We start from the raw sequence: 23,868 nt of genomic DNA, 5'->3' as shown, positions 1-23,868 counted from the left end.
TGCCCGAGGGTGTAGGAGCTGGGTCTTGACCCACCAATCCCTGTTGGCCAGAAGGGAGGGCCCAGGACAGCCCTCAACCGAGAATCGCTGGTGCAGGTGGGCTTTTGGACACCAGGTGTGGAGACGCATGGAAGCAATAGGGGTCACGGGCAAGAAGCAGGGTGCCAGGGCCGCCTGCATAGCACACGTGCCTTGTGTCCTGGCTGAGTCACTTAAGTTTCTCACTCAGAGATTGCACTCCTGGGTTGGGCTGCAAAAGCAAAATCAAATGTCACCACACAGTTCCTTGTTCAGCAGTTAATTAATGAACTCGCCTAACATTTACTGAGGGGCTTCCCTGATGGCTCAAGCGGTAAAGAATCTGCCTGCAATTCAGGAGACATAGGAGAGGCGGGTTTGATCCTGGGGTTGGGAAGATCACATGGAGATGCAACGGCAACCCACTCCAGTATTCTTGCCTGGGAAGTTCCATGGGCAGAGGAGGCTGGAGGGCTACGTCCATGTGGTTGCAAAGAGTCAGACATGACTGAGCGACTGAGCACAGACGCACATTTACTGAACATACTCTGTGTGTGTGCCAGGCAGAGTGCAGTGCTGATAAGGGAGAGTTTACAAGTTTATTAATTATCTCAATTATCACAATATAATGTCCCATAATACACATATGTGTATTCTCCTGTGCATAAATGTGCACTCGGGTATCTGCAGTGTCACATCCTAGGAAACAGAAATTACTTGAAACCAGAATCTTTACAAACATTTTTATGTTGCCTATAGGCATCTCTTTTTTTCTGCTAACAGTCCAAAAGTATGTTTTTTGCTTAGCCAAATAAGAAATTACTCCTTCTCCATGTGGATGCTCCAAAATACATTGTAGACAGTGAATAAATGTGCTGAAATGGATTATTGCATCTCCCTAAACAAAGGTATCTGGCAAGACAACCACACATCATTACAGAAGATTAATAGTGTCATAAATTACATCCTCTCCCTCAGCATCTTCAAGACAGGACTAAGTGCAGGAGGGACCACCAACTTGGGGGGGATCCTGCTGAGCCTCGTCTGGTCAAGGCCCCTCCCAGAAAGCTCCTACCCCGTGCTCAGGCCCCCCACCCCACACTGCTGAGATGGCCCCATCCGCCAGCCACCCGGAAGGATGGGAGAACTGGAATGTTGAAATAGCTCCTACCCAGGCCTGTCTCAGCCTCTGAACTTCCGGCACCAGCTTGTGGTGGCTTTGGCTTCCTGTGTGAGTATTTGGAAAGGTATAAATCTCTGCTGAAGGTGGGGGCCGACCCCCGGGAGCAGATGGCAGGGGAAAGTGTGCAGAAGGCACAGGTAGCTCTAGAAAGTATAGACATAAGGTGGCAATTGTGTTCAAAAAGGGGCGGGCCAGGGGACACTGCTTTTATTCAGATTAAGTGTTTCCAGGATGGCCTGGGTGAGAATGAGGAAGTATATGGAGTGGCCAAAGCCCTCCACAAGGCTCCCTTAGGTGCCACCTTGGAGAGAAAAATTGCCAGAATCCTGGGTTCTGGTCCTAGAGAGACATGCTGGCAGAGCAGGGGTTAATGCCTCCTGGTCTGCCCTCCTATGAGGCCAGAATGATCCACTCCAGACTGAGGCAGGCAGCTTGGGGGAAAACTGCCTATCACCCAATGAATCAGCCATCACGTTGAATCCAGCACCTTCAAAGCCTGACATCAAGGCCAAGGCTGGGGCTGCAGAGAGTAGTGAGGAGGGAGGGGGAAGAAGGTTCCTAAGAGAGAAGCCTAGTTCACTTTGCCTGAGTAACAGGAAGGGTGATACTGATGACTGGGGTGGGTTGATGTGCTTGGCACTCTCTGAAATGAGAAGCTAAGGGGAGGGCTTGGCCTGTCCTGTGTACCCATGGGGATGAGGGATCACTGCTTCGCAAGGCCAAGCCCCCAGGTCTCAGGCTGCACTTCCAGGGTGCACAGACAGTCCCCTCTTCTGCTCTCCCCACCTCGCTGCCCTCCTCCAACCCTGACCTCATTGCAGATCTCCCCCGCCCTTCCCAGTGAGGTCAGGTTGGTGCTGAGTCACTTACAGGGCTCTGCCCTGCTCAGTGCACCCAACTCCAATCTCTGTCAGAGCCGGTGGCCCCTTCCCAGCCAAATGGAAATCAACTCCTCTGGAAGCTAGGCACCCCCTCTCAGGTACAAAGGGCTAGCCTATCCTACTTGCCTGAAGCGGGAGCCAGTTCTGTGGTACCATTATGCTCTGATGCTCCCCTGAGAACCAGGCTGAGGACAGTCTCCAGATGAGAACACTTCCAAATTCATGTTTAACTTTCTTCCTCTTGTCCTGTCTCTTTTCCCTCACTCATCAACTCCCAAGAGCACTCCTTAAATAAATATAATAAACAAATAAATAATCTCTTAATTAAGATTGATTCATTAATCTTAATTAACTAAATTAATATCGATGAATTTAAATTAAGATGTAAAATAAATCTCTTAAATAAGAATCTTAAGTAAGAACCTCTAGAGCTTCCCTGGTGGTCCAGTGACTAAAAATCCATCTTGCAAAGCAAGGAACACCTCTTCAGTCCCCGGTCCAGTAAGATTCCAAATGCCTCGGGGCCACAACTATTGAGCCTATTCTCTGAAACCTGCAAGCTGAGCCAATTACTGAGCCCACGCGCAGCAACAACTGATGCCCATGCACCCTAGAGCCCGTTCTCCACAACAAGAGAAGCCACCGCCATGATAAGCCTGCACACCGCAACTAGGGAGTAGCCCCCACTCTCTGCGACTACAGAAAGCCCACGCATAGCAACAAAGGCCCAGCACAGTAACAAATAGTAATAAAAATAAACATATTAAAAAAATCTCCATTGCAGACTCTGTTCTAGGGACCCCACCCTATGAGAGCCTCTTGTTATTCATAATTAGCATCAGCCACAATTTATTGCCTCAAAAATTCAGCTTTACCCAGTACCTGAGTGAGTGAGTGAGTGAAAGTCACTCAGTTGGGTCCGACTCTTTGCGACCCCATGGACTTTATAGTCCATGGAATTCTCTAGGCCAGAATACTGGAGTGGGTAGCCTTTCCCTTCTCCAGGGAATCTTCCCAACCCAGGGATCCAGCCCAGGTCTCCCACATTGCAAGCAGATTCTTTAACAGCTGAACCACAAGGGAAGCTCAAGAATACTGGAAGGGATAGTCTATTCCTTCTCCAGCGGATCTTCCCCACCCAGAAATTGAACTGGGGTCTCCTGCATTGCAGGTGGATTCTTTACCAACTGAGCTATCAGGGAAGCCCACACAGTACCTAGTACCTTGTAATGCATCCCTTTCTTTTTAAACTGAGTATTAGATTCTGTAGTTTGCACAAAGCACTTTGACCAATACAGTGACTCACACCAAAAATAGTTGCAGCAATAAACGCTCAAGGGACTGAGAGTCTGGCATCCTTAGGGGTGAGATTGGTCATCCTCTCTGGTTGAGTTTGAATGCAATGAAGATCCTATTAGTAGTAAAGGATGATATGGTGAGGACTATTCATTTCTTGATTTCATTTTTTAAAATAATATAATGAGAACCCATGAGTTTGGTACTCATCCCAAGAGCTAAACTATTATCAGTAACTTAGGTCTACCACGAACTCCTCTTCCATCCAATACTCATGCCTCCCCTAGGAGGCCACAATTATCTGAGGGTTTTATCACATATGTTGATGCCTAAATAAGATATTGGTTTTTTTAATTTGCTTTTGATCTTAGTGAAAAGAGTAGTCTTTTGACACTTGCTTTTCCACTCAAAATTATAATTATGAAGATTAGCCATGTTGTGGCACAAAAAGGAATATCATTTTCATTTTTACTGCTGTGTGGTATTCCATGTGTGACTACACCACAAACTATGTGTTCTGTGGTCGATGGGTGTATGAATTGTTCTTTTCCTTCTCTCTTACAGACAGTGTTACTGGCAACTAGTTTGTTCTCTGTATCTGCGAGTCTGCTTCTTTTCTGTTATGTTCACTAGTTCGTTGTATTTTTTTAGATCCCACCTATAAGTGGTATCATACAATATTTGCCCTTCTCTGTCTGACTTATTTCACTTAGCATAATGCCTTCCAAGTCCATCTATGTTGCTGCAAAAGGCAAAATTTCATACTTTTTTATGGCTGAGATGTGGTATATACCACATCTATAAAGTTGTATTTTCTGAACCCATTCATGTGTTGATACTTACGTTGCTTCCACATCTTTGCAATTATAAATAATGTTGCTATGAACATTGGGATGTATGTATCTTTTTTAATTAGTGTTGTTTTTTTGGAGGGAAATATACCAAGGAGAGGAATTCCTGGTTCATGTGGAAGTTCCACTTTTAGTTGTTTGAGAAATCTTCATACTGTGTTCCACAGTGACTGTACCAATTTACATTCTCATCAACAGTGTACAAGGATTCTCTCTTCTTCATATCTTTGCCAACATTTTTTATTTATGTTCTTTTTTGATGATAGACATTCTGACAGATTTGAGATGCACCAACAATGTAAGGTTATCCTGGCTTTTCCTCATCCTTGACTTTAAGATGTATGGTTTTGGGACTTCCCTGGCAGTCCAGTGGTTAAGACTCTGCATTCCCAATGCAGGGGGCATCGGGTTCAACCCCTGACTGGGGAATGAAAATCCTGCATGCTGCAGAGCAAAAGAAAACCCTAGTTAAGTCAATAAAACTTAATTTTTCATAAAAGTATGTATGATTTTGAAAAGACTGAAAAATAAGTTTATCATTTTTAAATTTGAGGGGTATATGTGTATAGAAAGTAAAAGATATCTGATTGCTTGTATATTTGATCTCTTAAAAACTTTATTAGAGAGTAGTTGATTTACAATGTTATATTAGTTTTTATCTTAATAAAATAAAAATAATACCTCTAAATTCTGTCTTATTTTAGAGTTAAAATACATTCAATTAAAATTTTGAACTAAAATATCTTCTATTATTTCTTTTGAGGGGAGAAAAGGACTGATAATACCAAGAATTGAAAAACATATGAAGTTTCTATGACAGTGTGTATTGGCTGTGGTGTACTGGTAACTATTTAACAACTGGCTCACTAGGAAAGAAAGTGTGATTTGTAGAAGTTGCCAATTTCTGTGGGATAAATACTTTTACCATGGCTGACTCTCACAATTTGTTGGTAGGAGTGTAAATTGCTACAAGCACTTTATAAAACCATTTGATGATATCTGTAAAAGTTGAATGTATGCAAATGCTGGGGAACAGCAATCCAAACCCTAGGTATGTGTACCAAAATATTTATATTTTCTGGTCATCAAAAACGGAAAAACTAGAATGAATAAATAGTTGTGTATTCATGCAATGGAATACTATACAGCAATAGAAACAAATAAGCTGCTTTTTCACATAACAACATGAATGAATCTCACACACACAAAAGCATATATACTGTATAATTCTAACTATAAAAAGTTCAAAACCAAGCAAATCTACTGTGGGGGATCAGCAGTCAGGGTAATGGTTGCTTTGGGAAGGACAGAGAAGGTAGTGATCAGGAGTATTTTTCCTGGATGGTTAGTGTATGGACTGAATGTTTGTGTTCTCCCAAATTTATGTTAAGTTCAGTTCAGTTCAGTGTTTATGTGTTAAAATTTCTGTGTTGAAACCCTAGCCCCTAATATGATAATATTGTTACCGAGTCTAAGCTCATACTGCTTACCACATGACAAGTATCCCAAAGAACCATCTTACCCGAGTTAGACTTCAGGCTTCTTTTATACTGAAAGGGTAGGGGATGTGGCTGGTTGTCGCAAACTTCTTGGTGCTGACCAGACCCCAGAGGGAATGTGATATCCTTTGGTCTTGTCCACTCTAGGTCTCGTCACCATATTCCTATAAATCTCCAAAAGAGAAAAATTGTCTCTATATGAATGTAAATTGTGATATCTTCAATAGTCCAGCCTGGGAGTCAGAGCCCTGGAAAGGAGCTATGGTGTGTGTTTCAGGCTGTAGGCGGCATTCCTTTCCAGGATGCAGAGCCAGCAGGAGTAAGCACAGGAAACAGAGCACACAGGTTTGAGCTAAAACAAGAGCTCCAATATGGAGTCAGGTTTGTTCTCTGTTACATTGTGAGTTGGGGCTTGGGGTAGGTATGTGCGTGGGTTTAGATGAGATCATGAGGTGAGGCCCCCATAATGGGATTAGTGTTTTATGAGAAGAAACCAAAAACTTTCTCTCTCCATCGTTTTCTCCCTCTCTCTCTCCCTTCGTCCCTCCCCACCATGTGTATGCACAGCAAAAGGGTAACTTTCTGCAAGCCAGGAAGCCAGGAAGAAGGCTCTCACCAAGAACTGAATCTGCCAGCACCTTGATCTTGGACATCCCAGCCTCCAGAGATGTTAGAAATAAATGCCTGAAGTTTGAACCTCTCTGAGTATGGTATTTTGTTATGATCTGAAGAGACTAAAACAGTTATGTTTGCACAGATGTGTTCAAGTTATAATGGTGCATTAATGAGCAATTTCAATTAAATTTTATTAAACTAATCGATTATTTGCACATACAAAACCAAAAACATCTTAACATCATTATCAGAATAACTCAGCTTTTTCAATGTCTCTTAATTCATCTTACTGTGTTCATAAATGAAACAAATTTTACCTTGGCCAGTTAAACACATAAAGACAGTTTTGCCAAGAGCAATTTAGGCTCATAGTAGAACAATTCATTTACAAACTTAAGAGAAGCCATTCAAGCAAACAAAATATTTTCTAAATCCCCAGATACTAATTTTTAACCAAAGAGCTCTAAATCCAATTGAATCAAAGACAGTTTCTGGCTGGAAACAGAGTGTGGTACCCTCTCAGAAGGAGAAAAAGTTAAACACATATTTAAAGACAAAAATATTCACCATTAAGATGAAATCTCTAACTCATCTCCTCTTACATGCCCTTCCCCCCAAACCCTTCTATTTTCTCATCCTGACAAAAAATGTACTTTTGTTTACTGTGGGCATACTATCTCTTGGTCCTTCTCTTCTTTTGCTTTGTTTTGTTTTGTTTTTAAATAATGGCAAAGCACTTTTTATTTCTTGTTCCGGGTGAATCAGGGGAAGCAGCGGAATTAGAGTATTTCTCAGTTTAACTAACATCTAGAATCACCCAGGCAGTCATCCAGGTCTGCTTGGAAAGTTACTGGCTGTGCCTTATTTAAATCACCTTAGTCCATTCAAGCGAGGGGAGAAGTTCCTATCTCCACAGCCTTGGGTTTTCTCACATTTTAAATAAAATCTTTGGGTTATTGCCATCAACTACTCGCACAGCTTTCTTCTCTAACCATTTCCTGATTTCTGCATGGTGAAGTTAGGCAAAGCTGCATAGCTCCCAACACACACACACACACACACACACACACACACACACACAGTGTTTCTTATGGGCTTGCTTCCCAAACACTCTGAAGAGGGAACCCCTTGGTTAAACAAAAACAAAAACCAACTTGCCGCATCGTCTGATATTGTGTAAATTCACAAAGTGTCCACTAGAGGGCACTATAACCCCACCTCTGATGCCAAATTCCCCAAGGGAAACTTCCTCGTCCTATTCAACCCACTCACATGCTTTCATCTGCTTATTCCTTATACTGAGCACCTAAGAAGCATTAGGTGATATGAATAAGGATATATGTAGCACACCTGTCTATCTATGCCCCTTGTCTCGCACCCTTGGCCCTAGGGCAAGATAAATCTCACAATGCAGGCATTCTTTCCCTCAAGATGTGTGCAACTGACAGCAGATGTATTATTAGTGAATTATTGATTTGACTGTGCTGTATCCCTATCAGTGCTTCAGGGAAAGTTGAAAGGTTGAGTCCCGTCGTGGGTCATCATCCAAACAAAGAATTTGTCAACCATGGCAGTCCTAGCTCAGGACAAGGACAAGTCTAGATTCTATCTAGGCTTAGTTCTGCTCATCACCAAGGTCCCTTCCTCCCTCCTACCCCACCCTTCACCCCAGGACCAGCTCTTATTGTTTTCTCTCACCAAGAAAATCACAACCATTCTCTCATTAGCCCACTCAAGAAACCAGATGACTAATGGCTAATGCAATTGCTTTATCTTAGAAAAAGAAAAATGAGCAACTCTTTGTAATGAAAATGCTTCTGTGAATGCATTTTATGAACATATACAATGTTGCTTCTTTTTGCCCGTTTAAAAACAAAACCTGATATATCTAAATATAAACATTCAAGATGGTGGCTGTGAAGGAAGGGTGCATCTTTTTAAACCAGACTGCCTTGATGCCATCTTGGATTTGCAAGTTACTGAACCTCTGGGCATCAGTTTTCTTAGCTATTAAAAGAGGAAAGTAAGAGTTCTACTCCAGAGAGTTGTCATGAAAAATTTGTCATTGTTGTTCTTTAGTTGCTAAGTTGTGTCTGACTGTTTGAGACTCTATGGACTATAGTCCTCCAGGCTCCTCTGTTCATGGGATTTCCCAGGCAAGAGTACTGGAGTGGGTTGCCATTTCCTTCTCCAGGGGATTTTGCTAACCCAAGGATCGAACCTTGGTCTCCTGAATTGTAGGCAGATACTTTACTGCTGAGCCACCAGGGAAGTCTTCATGGAGAATAGAAGAGTTAGTCTATTTACGAGGTATTCTGCAAAATGTGGGTGGTCAAGTGACCCAGGCTTAGCCAATCAGAGCCATTTCTTAGGGATTTATAGATATTTGTCTCTTTTCCTCAGAAATAACTACATCTGCATGATATGAAAAGACCGGCTGAGAGCTGGGGCCTGGGACCCTTGGCTGCAATGCTCACATCTGGACAAACATTCCTGGAGCAACAGAAATACAAAGAAACCATAAGGCATGAGAAATAAGTGTGCACATGCAGTTAGGGCAAATTATGGACAAGATATTAAAAAGGCCAGAAACCCAACTGCCACTTCTAAAGAGCTGGGAACAAAAGCAGGGGTCAGGAACAAAAGCAGGGTATTCCACATGCCACCTGCACTCAACACCAACTAGGGGTGGGCAAACCACCCAAACCACCCCTCTGGCCCAATCCCTGGACAGAGCCCTAACTTCACCCCATATACAGAACCACCTTGCCCTCCCCACTCAGGGAGCCAGCAAGGGAAACTTATTTGTTTTCGTTTCCCCTTGCTGCAGTAGAAGCCCCAGTAAAGTCCTTGTGTGAATTTCTTGTCTGGCCTCTTATTTTTTATTGAGTAAGGAAGGCCAGTACTTTGGCTAACTGATGTGAAGGGCTGACTCATTGGATAAGACCCTGAAGAGGGCAGGAGATTGAGAGCAGGAGGAGGGGACACCGGAGGATGAGATGGTTGGATGGCGTCGCCAACTCAATGGATGTGAGTTGGATGTGAGCAAACTGCGGAGATAGTGAAGGATACGTGTGCAGAAGCCTGGTGTGCTGCAATCTGTGGGGTTGAAGAGTCGGAGACGACTTAGGGACTGACCCACAAGGAAGGCCAAGAACCCTGGTTGGTAACTATAAGACAGGAGCGCTTTTGGCCATGTGGTTTCCTGATGGAAGAAGGCTGTCTGAAGTAGAAACTGTAACAAGAAAGGGAGAGAACGTTTGAGTCACTGAATTTAAACCTACCCTTATTCTCTCCAGGCCTGAGTCAAAAAAACGATACCTATTCTGTGCCAGGCCCAATTCCAAACACTTGACAAGAGTCAGCTCAGCAATCCCAGCACTCCAGAAGGGTACTGCCTGCGTACTCCACGTTAGACATAAGAAGATTCACCCGGAGTCGCAGAAGGCAGGAGCTAGGATTTCAGCCTGGCAGTCGGGTTTCAGAGTCGGCCCCACATTTAGGTCCTTGTGTGGGACCGGCCTGTGACGTGGCCTGTGGAGCAACATCCTGGCTCTGCACGCTACGCGCTAATAGCACAGCTTCCCCTCAGGTGAGACGACCGAACGCGTCTCCACACACAAAGCCGAACGCCCCTGGAGGGGACGGACAAACCGCCCTAGTCAAGAACCACTGCTGTCGCTCCGCCACCCAAGAACACATTTGGAATCGCTCTGAGTCACCAGATCCTGTGTTAGCCACAAACTCAGAGTCACCCAATCTGTGTGCCAAGTACGAACAGCCCAACGTCCCTCAAACCTGGGCCACCCGTGATGTGTTGCCACCGAGACCCTGTGCCGTCTAAGACCTCACATCACCTACCAGTCTGTGTCTCCAAAGACTTGCTGTCGCCCACGGCCCTGTCACTGAGGTCTGTGTAGCCCATTTCCTAGTGGTGTCCGTGCCCCTCGGTCAACCCACCAGGGTTTCAGGGAGTCAGGGCCACAGAGCCCTTCACAAAGACAAGGCACGAAATACACGTGGAGTCGGGGACACCAAAACACAGAGGCACCACACAAGGCAAGGCGGGCAGAGGAGTCCCAGAAGCAGAGAGATTCACAGAGACAGGGCCGGAGAGAAGCCTGACCCCACGGGGCCACAGCTGGTTAGGCTACATGGGTCACTGGAGACCTATCAAGGCCCTCCTGTGCTCACCTCTGGATTAGCCTTAGGGGTGGAGAGGCTCGAGTTCCGAGGTAAGGAGCTTAGACCCAGCGTGACAGCTCATTGGCTGCACAAGGCCTCTGTCTAGGTCACTGAGCCCTGAGCAGCCCCCACCTCGCACAGTCACTCCTCTACTCTTCCCATCAGGTACTCAGTTGACAAGGTCCTGTCCCTAATATGGCTCAGCCCAGAGGGGCAGAGGCAAGGGGTCAGCCCCTCCCTGCCTCCCTTCCCACTCTGCCACCAGAATGCCCGATGTTCACCAGCATTCAGAGCGCTGGGGTGGGGCGGGCCTGGACAGAGAGCCTGAATTTCCCCTTGGAGTGTGTTGGCAAGGACCTGGCTGAGACCACAGAAACTTCTTTCCCTGAGTTGAGAGGCACGGAGGGAGCGGATGGTCCCTGCTGGTCTGGATCTCCCAGTCCTCAGGGCCCCTGAACATGACCATGATGAGAGGAACAGGCCTATGTTTAGAAGCAATATAAGTCTTTAAAGCAGCCCCACCACACTCCCATCCTGTCTGGCCTGGTTGCTATGGTGATGGCCAGTTGCTCCAGAGGCGGCTGCTGGTCCTTGAAGTGGGAGTGGTGGGGACTGTGGATCCTGAGCTGAAGAGGGCTGGGGTGAGAGGTCAGCACTGTCTGGGAACATTCCTGGCTGTGGCTGGGGGCCGACAGCCCAAGGTTCCTCTCCATGCTTGCTTTCTCTCGGCTCACACTCCATCTCTACCCACTCCCCTCACCCTCCAGCCCCCACTTCTTCTGCTGCTGCCTAAAAGGTGCCATCCTGGAGTCTGAACCCACCCAGATCTCAACTCCAGGAGTGAGGTTCTGGTGTGATGGTGGATCACAGGGCCCAGGTATACAGGATGCAGTGAGGAGCGCAAGCATGTTGCCCCAGGTAAGGGCTCAGAGAGGCCATTGCAGAGAATGTGGGGGTGAGGTGGGGGTGAAGGCTCGGCATAAAGCTTCTGGAAACAGTCCAGGCAAGACATCATCAGCAGGGCTCAGACATGCTCTCAGCATAGGGGGGTCTCACGGGCCAGGACCCAAACATCCTCAGGGCTCGGGTGTGGATCTGTGCTCATGTCTCCCTTCAGTGGTAATTTATTACTAAGAACAATTGTTGACGTACCAAAATTCAGCTGGGCAACTTTATGAATGTATGAATTAAAAGGGCTTTCAAGTCATTTCCATTCCTAGAGGGTTCTCCTAAGCTTTCTGAGGTTGAGTTTTCTTACCTCTAAAAGGAGAATCATAGTTTCTAGCCTGTAGAATCATTGTGAGGATTAAATGAGAAAAGAAATATAAAGTTAACACAGTCCTTAACAAATAATCGCTTTTTTAAAAGGGTGTTTAGAAACAGGAGAGACGGGATGAGAAGGAGCGTCAGTAATTATAGACAGCCCAGCCAGAAAACTGGCCGATGTCAGCGCTCCTGGAGGCAGGAGCTACTGAGGGATCAATTTTTCTTCTCATGAAGGAAGACCAGGCTGTACAGGGAGAAGGTGACAAGGTGAACATTCCACAAGGGAGAGACAATGCCACCAGGCACACTGTGAAAATGCTGAAAATCTGTGACTTCTTTGCTTTGTGATGGAAGCAGTAAAAGAAGCTTATTCTCTTATACATTAATAATGACAAGAAAAAATAAAGTCTCCTTTTTAAAAAAAATGAGACATTAATAATATATAACACTGTGTACATTTAAGGGGGCCACATATTAATTTGATACATCTATATATTGCAATGTGATAGCCATTGTAGCATTAACTAATGCCTCTATTGTTTTACATAATCATTATTATAGGGACAAATTAGATCTAGTTTCTTAGCAAGTTTTTACACAGTTTTGTCCTTTTTAAAGTAAAACTCGAATTCAGTGGTTCTCAAACTTTTTCATCTTAGGAATCTTTACACTTAAAAGTAATTGAGGACCTTCACTCAATTTGAGGACCACCTTAAAAGTGCATGGCTCAGATGGTAAAGAATCTGCCTGTAATGGAAGAAACCCAGGTTCAGTCCCTGGGTCTGAAAGATCCCCTGGAGGAGGGGCATGGGAACCCACTTCAGTATTCTTGCCTAGAGAATCCCAAGGACTAGAAGCCTGGAGGGCTATAGTCCACTGGGTCGCAAAGAGTTGGACACAACTAAGTGATTAATTAACACTTTCTTTCACTGTATAGCACAGGGAAATCTGCTTAATGTTATGTGGCAGCCTGGACTGGAGGGGAGTTTGGGGGAGAATGGATATATGTATATCTATGGTTGAGTCCCTTTCCTGTCCACCTGAAAACTATCACAACATTGTTAATTGGCTATACTTCAATATAAAATAAAACATTTTTAAAATATTGAGGACACCAAAATTTTTGAGTTTTATCTGTTGATATTCATATTGATTCATACTGATTCTCATACCTGCTTTTGTATTCAATAGGTTGCAATAAATAGTTTTGGTTGCAAGATGTGAAGGAAACTCAGTCTCACAATATATGTAGTTGGAAAAGAGAGAAGTTAATAGTCTTTTCGGGCCTCCCAGGTGGCTCAGCAGTAAAGAATCCACCTGCCAATGCAGAAGACACTGGTTTGATCCCTGGGTGGGGAAGATCCCCTGGAGAAGGAAATGGCAACCCACTTCAGTATTCTTGCCTGGAGAATCCCATGGACAGAGGAGCCTAGAGGGCTACAGTTGAAAAAAGTTCACAAAAGAGTGGGACACGACTGAGCCACTAAAGAACAACAACTATAGTCTTTTAGCTTGCTGTGGCTATTCCTCTTTGATACTACACCAAAACTCGACAGGTGTCATTTCTTAAACGTTAGTGACAGTGTGGAATCTGAAACTGTATCAGTGAACCGATTATACTCTATTAAAATCCATTGGTCTGTCTTGCTTTTGAATGGTTCTTTTATCCATGCATGTTTCTGGAACTCGTACCCTGGTCATTCGGAAAATAGTGGTTCACTGAGTTAGTTATCAGATCTTCCAAATGTTGACACATCTCACATGGACAATAACCACCAACCAACCAACCAACAAAACAAAAACCCAAACAAACAAAAAGCCTGTACATTCATTAATGTCATTACCAATCTCATCAAACTTGGGATGCTTTCAAACTCATGGTAGCAGATGGAAGTTTTCCAAACTCTAATTTTCACTTGAAAGCTCTAATTGTATCAGTGGCCACAAACACCAATAGTTTTTTTCCCTTGAAGTGAGAGGCTCACTTCATTCACTTGAGAAAATCACGCCAAAAACTCAAGTCCGAGTAACTATTTTTGTCACGTGCTCTTTTAAGTGAAAGAAGCCAGTCGGTGAGAAAAGTGACCCTCGGCTCACAACTCAGTCATTTTGAGTGCTTTTCTTGGAGATAACTATCATACTTCTATATGCACACTTCCCCTTTGTCACACGAAATGTTGAAAAGATGTACTCGAGATTTAATAAAATTTATAATTTTGTTGCTTTATCAACGGCAAAATCGGCCTTTTCTTCTTTTTTGGTGCTGAGCTGGCACAGTGGCAGACAAAAAGAGAGAGGCTGAGACTGCTGGTGCAGTTGCGAGCCGCGCCTTGGTTCCTATTTGGGTGCCAGCAGTTCTACCCGCTGCTGCTCTGTGTCCTCAGTGCAAATCAGCCAGGTGAAAATGGCAAAGAACAATTCAGTAGTATCATGAACATCATTTTTGCCTTGTAGATCCCCTGGAAGGGTCTTGGACACCCCCAGGGATCTGTGAACATACCTGGAGATCGAATAAGAGCTGACGCTTGAATTCAAATGAAAGGATTGGAATAGCTCTATTTTTCTTTTTTAAATGATTTTTTAATGGAGTCATCAAAGGTTCATAAAATGCTATCACAAATATCCTATGGAAAAACTGAAAGTCAATTCCATTGGCAGCACTATTTGCCTTACTTCCTCCAAAAAAAGTGGGGGTGAGGGGAGGATTAAGACCTGGGAGGCCCAAGGGAGTATATCAGGCATGTGGAGCACCCATCAAGTGTGTCATGGTGAGCACACACAGTCCTGGGACCACAAAGGCAAGGGGTGCTGGGAACTCAGGGCCCTCCGTCAGCTTACCCCACACAATCTCGCTAGCTAGCCACACACCCCTCTACAACAGTCACAAACACACACATACACAGAGCTGCACTTTGCCATGGCTAATTTCACACAACACAAACGACCAGTCTATCTATGGTTACACTCACACAATACAATAATACAGCCACGCAAAACGTCTCCATAGTCAAACATCCAACCTCACTGTGCTCAAAACAAAGTCACACGATTTTGTATTCACAGCTGAAGAATTTCAGTGAGCGCACACCCAACCATCACTGCACTCCAATTATCAGTACGGTACATAAAACTTTGGGTCACCACATGACCGTGTGTGTATATGGTTCGCAGGGTGAGAGCATAGGTTTTGGAGACTGGCCAACCTGTGTTCAGGCTCAGGTTCTGCCACTTATTAGTTCTTTCCCCTTGGGCAAATTATTTACCCTGCCTGAGCCCTAGTTCTAGAACATGGGGATAGTTCCTTCTTGGAAACATGATGTGAGGAAGGCATAAAGACAGCACTTTGGACAGATGTGCCCTAAAGATAGGCTGTAACTGCCATGGATGGATTTTGTCACCAGTGGGTACTAGGGCTCCAAGAAGTTAGTGTGGGGCGCTGGAAGAAACTCTGCCAGGAAGCCCAGGATTCCTGGGGAGTCTGGAGTCAAGTGCAGACAGGGATGGGGTGGGGATGGGGCTGCACAGATTCTGGAAACCCCTGCAAGGCTCAGGCCAACTGGGAGCTGCTCCTGGGCCAGGTGGGCCCCTTATAGGATCCTGGCCTTCCCTAGGAAGGAGGATGAGCACTTACTAGATACCAGGCCCTTTTCCCTGCCTACTTCACCCTATTTAATCCCCATAGCAGTACTGTGATTGGTAGCCAGTACTGAGAGTCTTCTGTTGAGGAATACTGAGGAAAGCGAGGTTCCTGTTTACCTGGCTATCAAGTGGAAGTCCTGGGATAAGAATGCAGGCAGCCATGGCTGTCTTGGGGACCCCTCCCACCTCCTTTCTGGGGCTCTGCCAGGGCTCCCTGACCATGGCTGGCTGCCTTGGAGCTCAGCCAGCCACAGCTGACCCTTTCCCCTCTTCTAGCCTGCTCCCAGCCTGCTCTCTGAGCTAGCCCAGGGGTAAGAGGCTATAAGGCATGTGGGGGAGACTGGTAAGGCAGGGCCCTCCAGTAAACCTTATCCAGTGTCGCCATCTTCAGCTGCTGGGAGTTGTGGGGGCTGCCAGCAGATGGAGACCCACCCACTCAAGCCGCCAGATACCACCCACTTGGTATCACTCCCCATCATGTCACAGCTCCCTGTGATGTCCATTGGTAGGCACATCATGGCTTTGTTCCTTCTCCCAGTCTGAAAGGGTTACTCAGACAGGACCCGGGGAAGCAGAGTCAGACAGGAGCCTTATCCAGTCTCCAGGTCAGCAAGCTGGGTGGACTGGATGGGAGGAGGGGGTGGTGTCTCAGGATTCTCCCCAGGGTGGATGGCCATTTTTGGTGTTGGCTGCTTCACTTATAGCCACTTCTCCCAATCCAAGGAGGCTCTGGGTTCAGCGTGGGCAGGGGCAGTGGGAGGAATCCCTCATCCCTCATCCCTCAACAGGACGGCTCTGGGTGTCAGCCTCTAGCCCAGGACTAGCCTCCTGCTCCTCACAGGGAGGCCCGATCTGGTGGAATAGGGGCCTTACCTCCACCCATTAAGAAAGCAGCGAGGCAGAGATGGCTTGATGGAGAGACATAGTCAGATCCACTCTGACTGTCAGACACGTCAGCTTGCTGACTGTCTGTGCTCACAGCCTGACATCCACACTCTCGCAGGCCAGCAGCCATTCATTCTCACAGCCAAGCCCTTGACTACACGTGGGCCTCAGAAACATGCTGTCTCACCCCAGCACGTGACATAGGGTCAGGTTCCAATACAGGAAAGCAGGAGTTCCTCTCCTCTCAGGGCTGAGTTCCTAGAAATCAGCACAGCGCCCAGCACAGAGCAGATGTACATTCATACGTGTGAGTTAGTGGACATTCACTCACACAGGTCATGTGACCGGGGGTGGGGAGGGACTGGAGGAAAGGGCATCAGTCTTCATCCCACTTCAGGACAGGATGAGAGCATCAGGGAAGCATTGCTGCTGCTTCCAGCACCACCCCTGGCCCAGCTTCTGTGATGGCCACTCCTCAGGCAGTGCCAGTCACCGAAGGGAACTGGGTCAACAGGGCCGCCAATCCCCCCACTCCAGATTCCTTCCCAGTGAATTGGCACTCAGAGCAGTGGATGTTAGGAACCCCAGAGATCTAGACATGAGGGGCTCTGGGCATTTAGGGCCTCTTGGTGCTGGGAACTCTAGGTTTCGGGTTCGCTGTGGTGTTCAGAGCTCTGGCACCCTTGGCGTTGGGAATCCTGGATTTTGAGAGCACTAAGGTATTTAGAAATCTGAACACTGAATGCTCTGGACATCAAGGCTATACCCCAGACAGGCCAAAGTCATTGTTTCCGATCTCTCCTTCTAATTTTACCTGCAGCTGCTGAGATACAGGCTGGGCCCCTGCTCTGATTCCTGTAATTGGCTCATGCTGCCCCCCTGGACCAGGGCCAGAGTAAGCACAGCAGGATGGCCTGAAGGGCACACAGAGCCCCAGAGGCAGCTCTTGTTTCTGGAACCAACCTAGATCCCTCCCTTGCACTGGGACAGGATAGGGAAGGTGCTAAGCACTGACCACTAGGCATTCAAGGGAGGAAGATTCTGAGAGCAGAGCCCAGGTGGGTTTCTGCAGCTACTGAGGCTGGGGCTTCAAGCCTGGTCAGGCCAGGCTGTAACTCAAAGCAATGTCCACCCTTCCCCCACTTCTCTGCAGGGTCTCCCAGCACCCTCCACCAACTGCCCAGTGCCACCAGCTCCTACAGGTCCTCCAGAAGTGGCCCACGTCCGGCCTGATCCCTCATCCCACCAGACACACGCCTAAGCACACTCTGTGCCGCCTGACAGAGGCCTTGCTTCTTTGGGATGATGATGACAAGTGAAACCAGTCAGCACCAGGGGGATCTGACGTGGACCCAGCCCTCCCAGGAAATAGCACTGCACTGGGAGGCTCCTGAGACACGCCTTAGACCACAGTGGGTGGGGCCCGGCCGCTGCCTGTCCTCTTGCTGCCCTGCCCAGGAAGAAGCCAGCCAGCGAGATGTCTGACCCCATCGGTCCTCCCCTCTGTCCTCTGGCCTGATCCCCCACTTCTCCCCATGGTGGCTCAGGCTGGCCACGCCCTTCCCATCCTGTGGGCCAGCGGTCTAGGGTGGGGAGCTCACGGTGGGGGTGAATCCATCTCGGGTCTGACCTGAGCTAGGCCCAATCCTGCCTCCCTTGGGGGCTTATTCTGGTTGGAAGAAAAAAGCCGCTTTGGTCTCTGATTCGTGGAGACAGACGATTTTTCAAAACAATCTTTCTTCTAAGCTTTTCCTCAGGATTCACCTCATTGTGCATCTGCTTGAAGCCCTTTCTAGATCGAAATGGGTAAAATGCACAGATCTATAAGTCTCTGTATGTATGCAAATGCACTTTGTGTGATGTCATCAGGCTAGCAAAACCCATGTGGGCAACATCTCCAACTTTCCCAACTCCCCAGGGAAAATCTATTTCCCCTACCCCATGGGCTAAAGTGTGAAACTGTCTCCCTGTCCCGGGATTCATCCCAAATGCACCTTCTCCCCGATTCAGGACTGAGTCCTGAGCACTCCTCCCCTCGCTTCGTCCAATCCCAGCCCACTCCCCACCCCCCACTTCACGTGGAGTCCTTAGAGTGGGGTGGCCATGTTGGTCCCAGAAGCTTCACTGACACTCAGTGCTCTCTTCTCAGGGGCCCCCAGCCCCAGTCTACTCCTTCAGGGGGAATGGAGGCCATTGTCCCACCCTCCTATGCTTCCTTGTCCCCACTCCACTCCATGGAGGATCTTTCAGCAGCCTCTATCCAGTCTTCCCTGTGTGGTGGCCCTTTATGACAAGCCCCAGTGGGAGGGAGGGAGGAACCAGAAAGAGAATTTATGTCCCAGCAGGAGAGGCAGAGTGAGAGAGACTTGGGTCACAGGGGCCCAGTCCCTAGAGTTGGGTACACACGCACACTGAGACCCAGAGCTGCTTCAGTGCACAGTCACTCCCTCCCAAACACAGATTCATCTACACAAATCCACAGGGCAGGGGCCATGGGAACCACAGATTGCTCAGGAAGAGGACACCCACAAGACACCTGCAGTTCCTTCATAGAATACAAATCACAAACCTGCAAGGCTGGGGACAAAGGAAAAACAAAAATAATCTTGCTGATGAGAAGAATGTCTCCAAATCTTCCCAGTTCTGACCAAGCCTCTAAGGTGAATAGGTTGTAAGTTCTGAGTGGTTGGGCCCTGGAGAAGCCTGGTGGAATGGACTGGTGCTCCTTGGCAGGAAGTGTCTGTGCCTGATACCTGCTATCTTGCTCAGAGCCTCTGTAAATTAGAAAAGTGGAATCTCACTTGTCAACTGATCTTGTTCGACTTTGGCATGTGTGAGTCAGCTTCTTGGAGGCTGACTATCCCCAGGGAACAAAGAAAGCTGGTTTCCTGGGCAGACAACAGTGAGGACAGACTCAGGGTGCAGAGAAGAGACTGGTCCCTTCCTTAGCAGATGCTGGGGTGACAACAGTCCCCTGACGGCCAGTACTAACTGGCCCTTCTTCTCCTTGAAAGCTGGTGGCCTCAAGACAAGCAAATGTGGGAGCCCCTTCCCACCAACTGCCAACCTCTGCTGCTCAGAGGCAGTCCGGAGCAAGGTGTTTTATTTTGTAGGACTGGAAACTGAGGCTCAGCAAAGCTCCCTTTGGCAAAGTCTCCTTTAGCTAGGATTGGAACCTCCGCATGTCTCCCCAGGGTGAGAACAGAGGGCCCAGGTTGGTGTCTGCAGCCCTTGTAATACAACAACCCCCATTCGTGCTAAGTCATTCCAGTAGTGTCCGACTCTTTGTGACCCTATGGACTGTAGCCCACCAGGCTCCTCTGTCCATGGGATTCTCTAGGCAAGAATACTAGAGCGGATTGCCATGTCCTCTTCCAGGGGATCTTCCCAACCCAAGGATAGAACCCGAGGCAGTGTAGGTGTGACCAAACCAGTGAGAGGGTCGGTGGAGAAAGGACCCCCGAGCCCTCCAGTTCCAAGGAGTAGGGCCCAGGCCTTACCCAGCTGTGCCCACAGTCCCCAGGGGTGCCGGGAGCCAGCATATTGCATATTGAGTGCATATTGCATATTGCATATTGAGTGCAGCACTTTCCACAGCATCATCTTTCAGGATCTGGAATAGCTCAACTGGAATTCTATCACTGCCGGGAGCCAGCATGAGGAACTCCGCCCATGACAAAGGTCATGAGGAAGGAGGCTCAGCACACGCAAAGGTGGGATCGAGCCTCAGGAGTCCCCCTGGAAATTCTCGAGCATCTACCCCCAAAACCAGAGTCTGCCTACTTTCTGCTTTGTGCTTTCACCTACATCTCTGACTTTACAGGGGGCTGTTCCCCACTACCTCTCTCTGAAAAAAGAGTTAGCTTACAGCTCCAGTTAATAATTCCTGGGTGTGACAGTGTTTCAACCTACAAACTCCTTTGGAAGTCCTCTAGCCTGCCTGAATAGGTTTTTCCGGCCACATGTGATTGTTCAGAGCCTCCCAACTGTGAGAGGCAGGAGATGTTCTAAACTGTCTAAACACAGATTCTTTTGAGTAGTTAAAAGATTGATTAGAAATTGTATTGGTGAAGGGTTTTTCACTTATTGAGCCAATGTTTGCTGCTAAGTCTCCATACTCCTTACCTACTGTGTCCTTGGCAGTGTATTGATTGATATAATGGGTGTATAGAAATGTAAAATGCAGCTTTGTCCAATGCTTTTTTGGAGGCTGGTGCCTGACTTTGGAATAATCACCTTTAGAGAAAAATAAGTTTCTTAAAATGTTAACAGGCCTCCGGGCCAGAAGATGATGTAATTCACCTGAACTTTTGCATATGATAAGTTTGAAAGCCTGGCTTCGATTAGGACCAGGAACTGCTGTCCTTGCATGACTCCACCCCTTCCCCCATTATCCTCTATGCACAACTTAAGGTATAAAAATTACTTTGGAAAATAAAGTGCGGGCCTTGTTCACTGAAACTTGGTCTCCCCATGTCACTCTCTCTCTCAAGTTCTGGCTGAGTCTCCATCTGGAGCGCGGAATCCGCCATGCTTGCTTATGCCTGGGCTTCTAAGATCCGACCGGGGAGGCCTCAGTATCTCCTCTCCTTCGGGAGAACGGAAGGACACCTGCGGCCAACGTAAGTGGTGCAAACTTGTCTTGAAGTTTTATTGGTCTCCCGCATAAACCAAGCTACTCAGCCTCTTTTCTCCACTGAATTTTCCTACTGAGCTATCCTCATTCTATTACTCTTTATATCTTTGATAAATATTTATAAATAAATAGGTCGCCGACGCCGTCCCCGCTTCGAATACCCTGGATCAGCCGGGGCTGGACCCCGGCACAGGGGCACTGATCCAAAGGGGATGGAATTTGCTCAGACTTCTCTCTAGGCTGAAGGCAGGTGCAGAAGGCCGGGGCCTGGCAGGCTAACTCCAGTCCCAGTCCCCCAAGTGCCCCAGGCCTTTCTGGCTTCATTCCAGCCTAGCCCAAGGGGAGGACATCTACTTCCTCCAAGGGCCCCAGCTGGAGGGCAGCGAGGATGGGGCAGAGCAGGGGGCTCCTTTGCGGAGCCCACCCCCAGGGGTTCATGGGGCTCAATCCTTGGAAAGCTTGGAGCAACTTGTAAATTTATTCCCTGGGAGGAGGAGCCTGAGAAGTCGCCGGGGGTGGGGATGAGAATGGGGTAGAAGGGTGGCAGGGGTGGGCAGGGCGGCCAGGGGAGCTGCTGGGAGAGGGGAGGGACTTGGCTAGGTTTCCCAAGCCTTCTTCACTCTCCAAACTTTCACCAAACTCTTGGCCCCCGACTCCCCGAAACCAAAACACAACAAGCTCAGGAGGAGCAAGGAGCAGCACTGCCGCGCGGGAAGACTCGCGGTGGCACAGAGCCTCAAGAGGCTGGTGTAACTTTAAGAAAGTCACCTGGGCGCACCTCGGTGCGGACCCAGTACGCCTGGGCCGGGCCTGCAGCACGGGAAGGGGGCTATCCGCAGGGGGCGCTACGGCCCGAGCCTCTCACTATCCAGCTGGTCTGGGTGTTTGGTGGCTCCACCCGGCTGAATCTCAGGAAGAGCGAGAGAGCGCGCGTGTGTGATATTGGATGCATGAGGGCATCTGTGGATGAGTGTAGGTACACGCGTGGGGATGTCTGTCTCGCCAGAAAGGTTGGGTAAATGCGTAGATCTGGGTGTCACCGCTGTCAACAATGAGCTGCAACGGGCGGAATGGCGGCGGAGGGGGGCGGGGGGCCGCTCCTGGAGGAGGGGAGTAGCGTGCCGTTGACGGTTTGGCCCCCAGCGGCGGGCACGTGTTAGTACTGGTAGCGCCGGGACCAGAGCGTCCGTTCAAGGCGCCAGTTGGGTCTGCGCTCTGGGGGCCTGCAGACGCCCGGAACCACCAGCCGGCCTGCCTCCCTATCTGCCCGCCACTCGCCGGTCGGGTCGGGTTCCTGCGGGCCCAAAGGTCCTGGGAAGCCGTGCCAGGGAGTCTCGGTGCCCTCGGACCCTTGTCTGCGGCTCCGGCTTTGGGAAGGGGCTACGGCCGCGGTGTTCTCGGGCGGTTGCTCTCCCGGAAAGAATCCGCGTCCTCCCCACCCAACCGTCATTCCAGGTGCCCTTAGGGCGTCCCGGGCGGCAGCAGGTGAGGGTAGGGGCCTAGCAGCCCGGGGCGCCCACCCCCAGCCGGTGCCTCGCACCCCGCAGGTGAGGGTAGGGGCCTAGCAGCCCGGGGCGCCCACCCCCAGCCGGTGCCCCGCACCCCGCAGACAACGGCACGCGGGGCTGACCGCAAGTCTGGGGCCGGGCGGGAGGAGGCTCTCCCAGAGGGCCGAGAGGGGCCGGGGGCGGGGCAAGGGGGCGGGGACCTGGGCGCCCAGGTATTTTCCAAGACAGGGGCCTGGGGTGGGGTAACCGTCCCCACAGTAGCTGAGAGGCCCACTCTTGGCGGTTGATGTAACGGCCGCTCCCGACACCTCGCATCCGGATTAAGGCGAAGGCGCCGGCTTCGAGGAATCGGGGCTCTCCAGGCGGTGCTACAGCTTCGAAAGCAACCCGGCCTTTTCTTGCTGTTCAGGGGCCTCTTTTCACCGGACCGGCAGATTCTTAAAGGAGCCGCGCCCCCTTTAGGGCCAGTTCTCCGCAGGCCACGCCCCCTCGCTGGCCACTGTTAAAGGAGCCGCGTCCTTGTCTCTCTGATAGCTCTCATAAGGCTTAGGTCTGTTTCTTGCTGAAATAAGCTTGATGCTGCAGCTGCAAGAAGATAAAGGTTGGGGGGCCGAAGAGTGGAGAAGGAGAGAAGGGCCTGAGAGGTTAAAGAACCCCAAAGTGAGGGAGTGTCAGAAGATTGGAGGGTAGTGGGTGAGGGGGACTGGTTCTGCTGCTGCTGCTGCTAAGTCGCTTCATTCGTGTCCGACTATGTGCGACCCCATAGACGGCAGCCCACCAGGCTCCCCCGTCGCTGGGATTCTCCAGGCAAGAACACTGGAGTGGGTTGCCATTTCCTTCTCCAATGGCTCTAGGGACTAATGGGCGACACTGAGCATGCCCAAGTGTTTCCAAGCAACTCAAGAAAACGCCCCCTTAACTCCGCCTACACTGTGACTGAGGCTCAGTGCCCAGCTCTGAGGATGCAGAAGAATCACACTTCTGCCCTGGGATCTCTCCAGCTGGTGGGGAAGGAAGATTTGGACACAAGTAACCATGCTACACGGAGAAGGCAATGGCACCCCACTCCAGTACTCTTGCCTGGAAAATCCCATGGACAGAGGAGCCTGGTAGGCTGCAGTCCATGGAGTCGCTAAGAGTCGGATATGACTGAAAGACTTCACTTTCACTTTTCACTTTCATGCTTTGGAGAAGGAAATGGCAACCCACTCCAGTGTTCTTGCCTGGAGAATCCCAGGGACGGGGGAGCCTGGTGGGCTGCCGTCTTTGGAGTCGCACAGAGTCGGACACGACTGAAGCGACATAGCAGCAGCGGCAGCAGCAAGCATGCTACAATGGCTGCGTGTGAGGAACGTGTTGATCAGATGTACACTGCGTGCATTGGGTGTAACCGGTGGCACAGTGGA

At 48.7% G+C, this 23,868-nt stretch overlaps 1 protein-coding gene across 12 annotated transcripts in view; it reads left to right on the top strand.

The window, feature by feature from the left end:
- The first annotated feature begins 20,801 nt into the window (after window positions 1-20,801).
- Window positions 20,802-23,868, top strand: part of LOC129625549 (sodium- and chloride-dependent glycine transporter 1-like) — a 34,795-nt gene continuing 31,728 nt past the window's right edge. For 6 of the 12 annotated variants that reach the window (XM_055544045.1, XM_055544043.1, XM_055544048.1 and 3 more), the window contains exon 1: window positions 20,802-20,940. The gene's annotated coding sequence lies outside the window, so the exon portion shown is untranslated. Of the gene's footprint in view, window positions 20,941-21,210; window positions 21,927-22,189; window positions 22,440-23,868 lie in introns of those variants that run through there. The other 6 variants (XM_055544050.1, XM_055544047.1, XM_055544041.1 and 3 more) reach the window with 4 other exon arrangements.

This window comes from Bubalus kerabau, chromosome 13 (assembly GCF_029407905.1).
Source record: "Bubalus kerabau isolate K-KA32 ecotype Philippines breed swamp buffalo chromosome 13, PCC_UOA_SB_1v2, whole genome shotgun sequence".
NCBI lineage: Eukaryota > Metazoa > Chordata > Mammalia > Artiodactyla > Bovidae > Bubalus > Bubalus kerabau.
This window is presented reverse-complemented; position numbering and strand designations above follow the sequence as displayed.